Source organism: Akebia trifoliata, chromosome 3, assembly GCF_017979445.1.
Source record: "Akebia trifoliata isolate Shusen 1 chromosome 3, ASM1797944v1, whole genome shotgun sequence".
In the NCBI taxonomy this organism is placed as follows: domain Eukaryota; kingdom Viridiplantae; phylum Streptophyta; class Magnoliopsida; order Ranunculales; family Lardizabalaceae; genus Akebia; species Akebia trifoliata.
This window is the reverse complement of record NC_141377.1, coordinates 20,281,044-20,293,500: the sequence shown is the minus strand read 5'-3', so window position 1 is coordinate 20,293,500 and position 12,457 is coordinate 20,281,044. Positions and strand designations below refer to the sequence as shown.

At 33.9% G+C, this 12,457-nt stretch overlaps 1 long non-coding RNA gene across 1 annotated transcript in view; it reads left to right on the top strand.

Annotated features, from left to right (window-relative positions):
- Positions 1-1,038: 1,038 nt before the first annotated feature.
- LOC147406123 (uncharacterized) overlaps positions 1,039-12,457 on the top strand; it is a 48,391-nt gene continuing 36,972 nt past the window's right edge. Inside the window, exons 1-3 of the long non-coding RNA XR_015175768.1 lie at positions 1,039-1,210; positions 2,482-2,603; positions 8,518-8,786. This is a non-coding gene — a long non-coding RNA (uncharacterized LOC147406123). The remainder of the gene's footprint in view (positions 1,211-2,481; positions 2,604-8,517; positions 8,787-12,457) is intronic.

The following is a 12,457-nucleotide window of genomic DNA, read 5'->3' as shown; positions in this document are numbered from 1 at the left end:
TTCGTGGCTCCCACAATTCTTAAATGTCTGGAAAGTACTAATTTTATATTCAGAATGTAATTTTGAGTTTAACGAGACTAAATAGATAAAAACGGATAAAAAATTGCAAAAATGAAAAAAATACTCCTTGATGTTCAACTATTACTTAGAAACCTTGATTCATAGGAAACATGACATAAAATAAACTTCCAACAATATTCATATATATCATGAAAATTTAGAAATCCCATGCTTAGAAAATTAGAAAATTTTTACATGAAATTATGAGAATTTTCACTTAAAATGAAGATTTTCGTCATGTGAAATAACACTGATTAATCACATAAAATGATGGTTTTCATTACATTGATTGACACATATTGATCATGATGAGATAATGAAAGTAGAATTTTAATCATGAAAGTAGGTATTCGACCCTTGCCAATAAAATTTTGAAATCTTACTTATTACACCCCAGTTTGAAAAGTCAAATAAAATAAAAATGGGGTGCAAATAATATTTTTTTAAAATCAAAGGAAAAAAATTATTCGCAAATCAAGAAAATAAGATCACCAATCAATGAATAAAATCTAATATTCAATAGACCTCAAAAATCATCCGCTAATCAAATTGTCAATCATTAATCATCAAATAATGAATTATGATAACTTTCACCAATTGACAAATCAAGAACTAAATTCTTAACCTATGGATTCGACTTAATTTTAATCAATTAAAATTGACCAACCATCAAGCAAACCACAAGAAATGAGAAGCGTATGATCACCACACTATGTCATGTTGTTTTTTTTGCGACACCACAATTTTGCTAAAAACGACTGCTGAAGGCTGTCGTTAATTGCGACAATTTTGGACTGTCGTTTAATTGTCATTTTAACCAACTAATGGTAATAAGTAAAAGTTGGGGTGCCAGTTGCCACTCTAAAAAAAATTCTTGCTAGATAGAAGCTTGATCTCCGCCTTTGTCGAGTTTCTTCTCTCTTCTCTCATTCACTTTCTTCTCTTTCGATTCTTTCTATCGTATCGCTCTCTCTCAAATCTGTTGTTCTTCTCATCTTTGTCTATGTCTCTATCTCTCTCTCTCGCTCTCGCTTTCTCGCACTCTCTCTCAAATTCTCTCGATCTCTTTATTCTTGTATCTATCTCTCGCACGTACCCTTTCTCCGCAGCATCCAAGATCAAGGATTTTCCTCAAAGATCACAACTCTAGGTACGTTTCTCCTCAAAGATCTGCTAGAGTTTTATACATTTTTCTACCTACCACTTAGTTTTTGTTTGAAATTCTTCTCTGTAATCATAGTTTTTTCTCAATTTATGGATTTAGTAGTCGTCCTCGCCTTTTTCTCCTAATCTTCGAATTGAAGTGAGGGTTTTAATATTTTTAAGGTTTATTATTTTTTCCTAATTTTTTGAGACTCAAACCCAAAAGGCCTCTTAAGTTCAGAAAATTGTTCAAAGAGAGATCTATCACTCTCTTTACCATGTCTGAGAAAGAGAGACCACAAACCTTAACACCATGGATGGATCTTGAAGAAATCGTAAATCTTTTATCAGGTTAGCAATCATTGTCTGCGATAAATGTTGTTGTTTTCACAGATCTGATAGATCTAGATCTATTAGTTATGGTTTTGAGTATCAATTTCGTCGTCTTTGATCTATTTATATTTCTTCCCTATTTTTCTTGGATGATAAAGGTTCTCTTTAGGTTAGATGATCATGATAATAGATTTTTTTTATCTTTTATGAGTAGATTATAATAAGTTCTGACCATTTCTAAACTATCTTAATCTGGAGTTCTTAGGAGCTTTCTTTGTGTTAAACTAGATCAGAGTTCCATTATATAAAAATTCGATTATTGTAGGATTTTTATTTAACTGCATTTCATTTGTTATTTATATAATTTTTGGAACAATTTAGGTTGGATGGATATGTACTATAACAGTAGATATATGATATTCTACTGCATGTATTTAACTTCTTTATGCTCTGGGTTGGAAATTTGTAGGATTTCAATCTCATGAAAAAGATACTTGCCTATAGAAGATCTTCATGGGATTTCTTGCAATCTCAAAATTCATTATTATTGGACTGCACTAAAAATCATGCAATGCAAATTGATTTAGCAGTAACCAATGCTTTTTCCTTTTTAATTTTGTAATCCTATGTTAAGAGAAAAAAATCTGGCATGTTATTGATTCTTAATCATTCTACTTTTCATTTTCTTTTTTACATTTATATCTATTGAAAATCATTGAGTTATTTGTAAAAATATTTTTAAGTCATGCTTGCTTTAGTTTTTAAGTAATTCTTTGGAATTGTTATGATCTTCAATTTCCCTAAGTGTATCCTTTATGTGGTGAATGTTTGAAAGTGCATTCTCTCCTGAATTCATCTTTCCTGCTGTAGACATTTTCTTTTCCAACAAGTAATTTAAGTTGTCGAAGGTTTCAGTGACTTTAATGTTCTTTTGAATTTTTATAGATATGGAACACCTTAAGAATTTCTCTAGAGACCAAGGTGCTATAGAAGCTAATGATTTGAACCACTGGGACATTAACTTTTGGAGTGAGAGACTTCATGAATGAAAGTATGACATAAATGAGGTAGGCCTCACCACTTATTATCTGCTAGTGTGCATGCATATGTGGCAAATTCCAATTTTATTATAAAACCTTATTTACTTCAAGTAGTATTAGCAGTTCAGAGTGAAAATGCTATGAAAGTGTTAATTGTTGATTGAGTATCACCAATAACTCATCTTAACTATCATTGTTTTGTTCTGTTTTATGTAAAATGTACTTATTGTCTGTCAGTAATGTTTATTCACATATATGATTGAATTAGCTGAAATATGATGGGCAGTCTTGATTCTGTAAGTAATACTAAAAACTAGATATAGAGTCTGAGTTGCTTTAGTAATTTCTATTTGGTTTATAGGTAGCATTGAGTGTAGGCACAATGTCTATGTTGTTGTAGCACAAATTATTTTGACTTGCATTAGTCATTTCTATTTGACCTTCTGACTGGTCCTAATTTTATGGGACTTGGCTTCGGTGACTTTTAATGTAAGAATATGTTGTAGTTATCATGTAGGAAAACCTGCAACCTGTTGCATCTTATGAATTTCTACAATCAAGTTTGGGATCTTAAAGGCTTAGCAATGAAAATTTGCAAGCTTGATTGGTATTTAAATCTATCTAATTTATTTTTTGGCCTAAAATATGATAGCATATTCTATTTAATTCTTTTGGCAAGAAATATGGAGAGGATACTACTATCCTTTCTTTCTTACTTTTTTCCATGGTTTAAAACTTTTTCCTACGCCTAATCAATTTTCCAGGCATATGAGAGTAATGGAGGAGTTGTGATCAAAATATCACAAATTACACTTGCTGGTAGTAGTAGTGGAATGGTATGTCAAGAACTAATATGATAGTTTTTGTGATTTTTGTTGAGTTTAGTCTCACATCGGAAACAAATTGCTTTGTCTTTCTCCTTATAAGCTCTTGAGTCTAGACTCACTGCCAATTGGTTTTGAGTTGGACTCCCAATGTAACACCCCGAATTTTTAATTCGTATCTCGAGGAAAAAATAAATAGTGAAATTTTAAGAAAATCTTGAAAGTGGGATTTAAGGGTAAAATTTTAGGATGTTTCTGATCATTTTTAATGGAATCTGACCTCACCATTAGATTCAAAATGATCGAAAAACATAGTTTAGCCTGTAAGCACGCTCAAATGCGAGTCCGAATATAAAAGTTGCAAAATCCTCGATTACCGGGTCGGACCAGGCTAAAACAGTGATTTTTAGTTAGAGCAATAATTTTTAAAATTCGATCATACCATTGGGTTCATAACGAAAAATTATTCAACATGGACTATTTATTTGTCATTTTTGGAGATCAGGAAGTTGAATTATGCCAAAAACGAAAACGACATCAAGTTTAGGGGTCACCTCAGGCCAAAAATGTAAATTTTTGATGGAGACATAATTTGTAGAAATTGATTATACCATTAAATCCGAAACGAAAAATTAGGCAAAATAGAGTATTCATTTGTTAGTTTTGGAGACCGAATGATCAAGTTATCATCGATCAAAACAATACACGAAATACCAAATTCGTCCCAAATTCCATTTAAATAATAATTTAATTTTTTTTTATATAACTCATCCTCCCCAACGCGTCATATGGCCGAGACATATAAAACGAAAAATTTGATTTTCTCCGATTCTTCTACCTCAGATCTCTCACAAACGGCTCACCGTCGACGATCGCCGCAGAAGAGAAAAAGATCTGCAGCTACGTTCTCTACAAAACCCACCCAACCTTTCTTCGTTTCACTTTCTATTTCACCCGATATCGTCAAAAATCAGCCGTATTTGGATACGGAAATTTCGAAACTTTGACCTCGGATTTCGTCCGTTTCGGGGTCAAATCGCTTTCCGACGCAGAAGGGAGAAACGTCCGCAGCCTCATTCTCTACATAACCCACCCAAATTCCTTTCTTTTTCTCGTCTTTTTCACTCCGTATAGTCAAAAATCACCCGTATTTTTATACGAAGATTTCGTAACTTCGACCTCGATTTTCATCGGTTTCGGGGTCAAACCGTCTTTCGCCGTAGAAGGGAGAAGAGACAAGCACATCGAGATCTTCGAAACCACCAGGTCGGTTTCGAAAATAGGCCGTTTCGAAGTTCGATCCGTCTCGAATTCCGTGTCAATCGCCTCGATTTCCGTGCACACGCTTCGATCCTTTCACCTGGACATTGTAAGGAACTCTCAATTTCTATTAGTAATCATAGATTGTGAAAATTGCATTTAGGATTTTATCGAAAAATTTTGATGTATTTTTAAAATATAGAATTATTTTATTATTTCAAAAATTCACGTCAGAAATTGCATGTTTGATATGTTCAATTGTATTTTTAATAAATTATACGTGGGTAGGGTATTTTAACGGGTTATTACCATAAATTGGATCTTGTGCACTGCTCGGACCCCGTTTTGATATGAAATTTGTATTTTTTCAATATTATTGATAGAAATAAATTCTATAGTTGAAAAGTGTGATTTAATATTCAATGAACTCATATTGAGTTGATGAATATCAGAAAACGGATATTTTATGAAGAGATTGAAAACTGTAAAAGTCGAAAAAAGGGAAAAAGGGTATGAAACGGTAAAATGTCAGAGTCACACCCGAGGGGTGATGTCTGCATTTTACGTTGTTGTGTTGTATGCAGGTTGGTGAACGGATATCCAGGGATAATGTTACTGGTTGCATGTTTATTTACTTTCTGTTAGCGCGAGGCGCTCTGTTATGTTATTTATTTTAGGCCGGGTGGCCACACTTGCATGGTAGGAAACTGGATATCTATTCTCAACCTTGTATTGTTAATTTCTCTTTTGTTTTCAAATGAAAATAATATATATAAGTAGCTATTTTGTGAGCTGTTAAAGAGTTTGTGAATGCCTGAAGGGATAGTGCATCATATCATCCGGAGTGGTGTACTATCCTGGGATGTACGGTAGGGACCACCAAACTCATACGTGGTATGGGACGCGTATGAGAGTGGAGTCACAACTGGAATCCGGGTTTATTCCTCTCTATCTTTACCAGTGAACTTGTAATGTAAAGGTGGTCGTATACGAATGGTTTGTATCTTTGGGAATCACATGTACGCCTGATAGGCATAGACGAAGATGATTAGTCAGTGATCACTAACAATCTATAGTAGTCGAACGTTCTGACACATCGAAAAGAGACCCATTGCTTACGGTCACGTCAAACGGCCAGCCTGAGCCGGATAAATGGTCAACCAAACGTGGTAAACAGCGACCAGCCACAAAATCAGGAACTAAAAGCCCGAGAAGAATTGTAACATCATGTCCCGACTGGGAGCGATCCAGTCGTGAATCCCAACTCTCTAATTCCAATACTCCACCATTGTGTATTATGTATCTGTTGCTTATTTTGATATATAAGATGAAATGCATGTTTATGTTTCCATTTGATCAATTAGATTTGTATAAAAAGAGAATGTTATAGTGAGTACTGCTGATCGATGTAATGTGAGTTTTAAAATGTTTAGTTGCTCACCATGGCTATATGTACCAGTTAATCGTAGTTTATTATGTAAAACTTTGATTATTTTAAAATGATTCAGTATGCTTATTCGTTCATGCTAGGAGGGGTTATTGGCAGAAATTGTTTGTTTCCTTACTGGGTAACCATTGTTACTCACCCTTTCCTTCTCCATTTTTTAGTTTCAGATCTGAAGCTTGGCGAAACAAGTGTAGAACAAGAGCGAGGATCATCTGGTTGGTCAGATAGACAACCAGAGTCCGTCACCTGGTAAGTATTAGGGCTATACCCCCTAGTGGTGTTAGTTTCTCTAGGTAGTCTTATGGATTCTGTCTTGAGTGTTAGGAATTATGTTAGAGTGAGGAATTTTGTATAATCCTGTATATAATTTTTCTTCTTCCGCACTCTGATCTATCAGACATTATTAGACGTATATAGGCTTCCGCTAGTATTATATTTTGTTTGTTATATGCAGGATTATATGTCGTTTTTCAGGTGCAGGTTGAATCGCCTTGGAATGCTAACATAAACAGAGGAGGCCATGCCGAAATTTCGAGGTGCCACCTCGTACCTTGAAATCTGACATGGGGATTTGTGTTAGTGTTCGGCGGGGCGCCACACCCAAGCTTATCAATTTTCACTTTACAATCGTCTTTGTAGGTCACAATTAATTACTGAACTCAACATGCCATGTATTGAGAATTGATTGAGGTTAAAACTATTAAGAATTGGATCCCCAAACTTACAATTACACTTGCTGGCAATAATAGTGGAATGGTAAGTAAGGAACTAATGGCGATGGTTTTTAGTAGTCGTTTTTAGGCTAACGATAGTGATTTTAGATCAGACTTTACTCCAATATCATCGAAGCCTATCATTAACTATTATTTGTGAAAGATCGTAACCGTTGAAACATTAGACAACTCTCAAACCCATGATCAATAAGATTAACCCACAAACTGATCCTCTTTGGATTAGTTTGTAGAGAGGTAGAGAACAAAAGAAATGTTGTCTATTCTCTTCTTGTTGAATGACAAATCGTTGTACCAATAAATTCACACATATCTGGGTGTTCAAGATTATACAGTAAAAAACCTATAGGTCATGACTGGACCTCTTTCCATGCTCTTTACTTATTTTATTGTTTGTCTTTCACTGCAATGTTCCATGTAACCGTGAGCTTGAAAATCAACTGCATTTTTACTAATCAAATTGAAAAAGGCAAAAGTTATATGGAGAACAGTCCAGCCAAGATCTTTTAATCCAACCCACGACGTTTTCCATGAGATAGGATGATAGAGTTCTTCTATCATCATGCCTCAATCAAGCTCTCTTTGGTAAGTCTTCTAATGAACCCAATATAAATCTTTATACTTGTTTCGGTACTCAATTTCCTGACTTCTTTAGTACTGAACTATTAAGTTACAATCCCAAACATCTAAATTTTTTTCGAATTTTTGGAATAGATATACATGTGGGTTGAGTTTTTTTTTACGGGTGCCAAGAACATGCTACTAGATTTCAATATGAAATTCTACTAGATCCCAATGTCAAGAAGGTTACAAATTAAAATTCTGGTTTGTACTTTTTTTTTCTTTTTCTCTAGTATACATGTTGCTAGATTTCAATATGAACAAAGTTCTCTTTTACAGCCAGAGGATTGGGATGAAGTAGAATTCATTCCAGATCCCGATGATAAGAAACCCGAGGTACATAATTGTTCTAGATATGAAATTGTACCCCTAAAACAGAACAAAAATGGGTAATAAATTTGAGTAATATACCTTGAATGAAGTTGAAATTTTAGATTAAATGGCGGATTCTTATTTTTATTCCACTGTATTTGTTAAGGTTAGCATTTTTTGCTTTATTTGAATGCAAGCATGTATGGCTGTGTAACTGTGTTTCTTCCTTTGAGTGTTTCATAATGCCTTATCCCAACTATTGGGGTCAACAACATAAACAAATTTCCCCTTTCAAAAGTAAACTGTTACTCTTTGTGTATAGTTTTATATTTTGAATAAATGCCAATTGTAGTCTATCTCTTAGATTAATTGTTCATAAGTTTTCTCCTTTAGTAAATAATGGAAATGAAATTTCACCTCTTGTTGATCATGGAGATCTCCTATAAACTTGTTGGACAAATTTACCCACTTCCAAATTTCAACACCATAGGATTAGACAATATTCCCTATAACTGATCGATTGATTCAATGTTTTTGCATAATATACATTTTATAGATATTTTCAATAGTGGATTGTAGCCACAGATTGTATCACAATTTGGAGTAAAGGGTGCTAAATTGTTTCCAACCCTTTTTCTATTTTTATTTTGTATAGGTCTAAATGTGAAGGGGTTTTTATCCCAAGTATGTGGTATTGCTTTCAAGCTTTAACAGTTTTTTCTCTTACGATTTCTCTTGTATGATAGATGCCAGCATTATTTAGGATTGGCAGGGGTATCCCACCACCAGTTCCTAATACCCTTTCAAGTGATGCATGAGACTTCATCCACCAATGCTTACAAGTTAACCCAAACAAATCGCCCTCTGCTTCAGATCTCTTGGACCATCCATTTGTGAACTACATATCTATGTTGTGACGAGTTACATATTGTGTGGAGAAAAGGGGAAGATTACTACAATAAGTCAATGGAAGCCAGCACTAGACAATTGAAGGCCTAACTCTCTCAACAAAATGGTGAGTAGATGAGATTCTCAACTAGTTAGACATGATTGGGAGTTCAACTTTTATATGAATGTCCATGTCATAAGTTTGACACTTGCATCCCTTAATGCCATGGAAAACACTATTTTGTGCCCAACTTACTAGATGGATATTGGGCTAACCCTTTGGTGACCCTAGACAGGAAACAATGGCCTAAATGGTGATTTCTAGCCCTTGAATTTTATCATTCTCGTAGGTGGTCTTCAGTCATTTGATTTGACCATGTGTTTTGGGTATTCGAATCAACATCTTGAAATCACCAATCAGGTTGATTTTGTGTAAGCCCACTGAGAGGTAAGGCATTTATCCATGGTACCGGTTGGCCTGAATGTGCCACATGGTATTTTTGGCATGGGCACCCATGCCAGGTTCTCCTATTGAGCTTTAAATCATGTACCAAGCTAGTCGTGCACCTTCTCACAGCAACTAAGTTCAATAATGTGAAATCTTAAAAAGGGAGTGCACTCTAGATGGCCCCTGAGGTGTGCATTTTCCTTTCAAAATATTGTATTCTTCTGCATTTTGTTGTGGTTATTGTGTTAATTTATTTTTATTTTTTTAATACCTTCACCACTTATCTGATGATACATTAATCCTATTTTTCCATTCAACTTTTATCTAAAGTCATATCATCATTGAAAGCATATTGCATTATATATTTGTGTGGAAGGGGAGCTAACTGTTTATCCAGTTTTTTCCTTTTGATTTATTTTTTCTCGTAATAGCTACATGGAGTCGGTCAATGCGGTTAATGGTCTATTGTTTAGACACCCCATTTTTGCATCCGCCTGATTAATCAACTCGTCAACCGGTCGCAACGGTTCCCAATGATGGATGTTTATTCCAATGCTTTATTTTATTACCAGATATGTTTCAGAAATCCAGATGAGGTATCTCAAACTGACAAAATTGTAGAAACCATGCTACACAAGGAAAATATAACCCCAAAAGCTTAGAAATCATCATTTTTCAGAAAAAAAGAAGCTTCACGATAAAAATCACTAAAAAATGATCAAATTACCAAAATACCCTTAATCTTGAAACATTCCTAGAGCCTAAGTTACGCTTAGGAAAATCCATTCAAACACATAAAATAACAAATCAAAATCAAATAAATCATTTCGCTAATTTTCATAGAATTTGACAAAATTATGAAAATACCCCTCATAAAGTTCACGACCATTCCACACAAAAAATTTCATAAATGGTACAAACCAATATTTCCATTGAATTCCTTATGAAAAATCGATTCTAAAACATCCTACAACATCAAAAACCGACTTGAAACACAAAAAGTCCTCTCCGAGGGCAAAACGGTAATTTTATAATTTTTATAATTAAAAATTTTGAAATTAATAAATAAAATATTAAATAATTAAATTGAAATATTAATCAAATTAATTTAAAATTTTGAACTAAAGAAATCGATCAATCAGGCTTTCAGGCAAAATTGTTGATGGTTGCCAAGATATTTATTCAAGGACCCCTCCATTTAGGGGTCTAAAGAATTAAATATATAATAGAAGAGGGTTCTCCAAAAAATTAAAGCCAATCAAGTAAGACTAAAGTCAAGATATTAAATTCAATCAAATAAGACTAAAGTCAAAATTAAAATCAATCAAGTAAGACCAAGGTCAAGATATTAAAGTCAATCAAGTAAGACTAAAGTCAATATCTTAAAGTCAATCAAATAAGACCAAAAGTCAAAATCCTAATAGAGTTCTAATTAAATAATAACTCTATTTAATAGAATTCTAACTAAAATATAACTCTACCTAAAACAATTCTAATTAAACACTAATTCTATCTAAACAAACCCTTAAAAAAATCTATAAATATGGGTCCTCACACCCTATTTTTGTTGTGTTCGAAGGTAAAATTTCTTTTATTTTTTTTTTCTATATAGGTTTTTTGTTAGCAATGTAGTTTTATTTGGGATAGGTAGAGACCGGCATTGGCCGAGCGGGGTTGGTGCCTGATAGCTTCCAACCCTGTAACGTGATTCCTGGACTCGTATTTTTTAGTAGATTAGTCGATTTATCTGTTTCGAGTCTCTATTCGGTTCTTAGACCGTAATAACTAGGTGGCGACTCCCAAACCTCAAAGGTTAAAAGCGGATCCGCGCACCCTGCGGATCGAGGGCTCCTTCAGTGGCGACTCCACTGGGGACCATTGAGGATCAAACTTGAAAAATCCCAAGTATGGGAACATTGCTATTTAGACCTGTTTTTTTATTATTTATTTTTAGTTTATTTGATTCGGTTATTTATTTATTTATTATTTTATTTTTTGTGATTGTATTATATTCTCTTGGTATGATTTGGATTAAGTTTTGAGCGTGTTATTGCGGAATATTATTTAGGGTTATTTGGGATGACCCTAAATAATGAAGGATAACCCTAAATGATGCAGGATATCTGGAGGTTAGAGATATGAAAATGAGAATGGTTGTAGCCCATTTTTTTTGGGATATCTTATATTAGTATCTATTAAGATCATCGGGTTTGATTTTGAGCACTTTGTTATGGCATATTTTTCTTGTGATTTAATCAAGTTCATTTAGGGTGATTCTAAATAATGCGAGGTTTCGGGATGGACGGTCTTATGGAGATAATAATTGTTGGAGCTTTTTACAAATATATTTTTTTTATAAAAAAAAAAATTATTATTATTATTTTTTTTTTTGGTGATGTTGTCCATTGACAGCATGGAAAAATGGGAAAAACTTGGTGTGTTGTTAGCAACAGCAACACCCAAGTCGTTTTTATAGATGGGGTGCCGTTAGTAAATAGTGTTTTTGAGTTTTGAAACTCGTTTAATCATTTATTAAAACAATGTCTTTCTTCTCCAATTAGTTTCATCCGTTCTTCAGATGCTTGGGAAACTTAGCTCCGATCGATTCAAGACCCTTAACGTTTTAAAAGGATTTTTTGTTTCGTTGCAGAATTAAGGTCATTGGTTTCTCTCAAAAACCGATTCGATCTTAGACCACTAGGATTTGATCGTTGTTTTCTCGTCTGTTGAAGCAAAGAACTTGCTGGGTTTTGAAAACTCTAAATTCTTAAGGAGCAGGTTGTCAAGTTGGGATTTTAAAGATCAAAGGAGATCCAATCTTAAATCAGCCCAAGCCTCAGATGAGACTTATTTGTATAACGATAAGGATCAATGATTGAATATGTTGAGATCGTGGAAATCAATAAGTTTAAAAATAAAAAAAATCTGGCTTTTTTTTTCTTGATCTGAGCCAACGGGTCGGAACCCATTACTTCAGATGGTGTTTTGACGATGACCTGTACAAATCTTTGATGTTTACTTCTCTTCTCGATCATATCTATTTAAAAAAAAAATTAGAGGATACGACCTCAAATTGGGTGCTGCAATGGCAGCACAAAATGAACGCCAATCCACCTCACAAATCACTGCTAATTTGGAAATTAACTTCTCTGTTAGAAATCTTGACAAGAAGATGAGAATCTTCTATGATCATCAATATGCTGTTATTTTCTCTTTGAAACAGCTTTACCTCCATTCTTTCGAGGGAAGAAACAATCTTAAACATGGATGAGCCATGGAGTAGTTAATTTCAGTAGATGGGTGGATCGGATGAGAGCAAGATTAATCTGTGGGTAATTAAAATCAAAAAA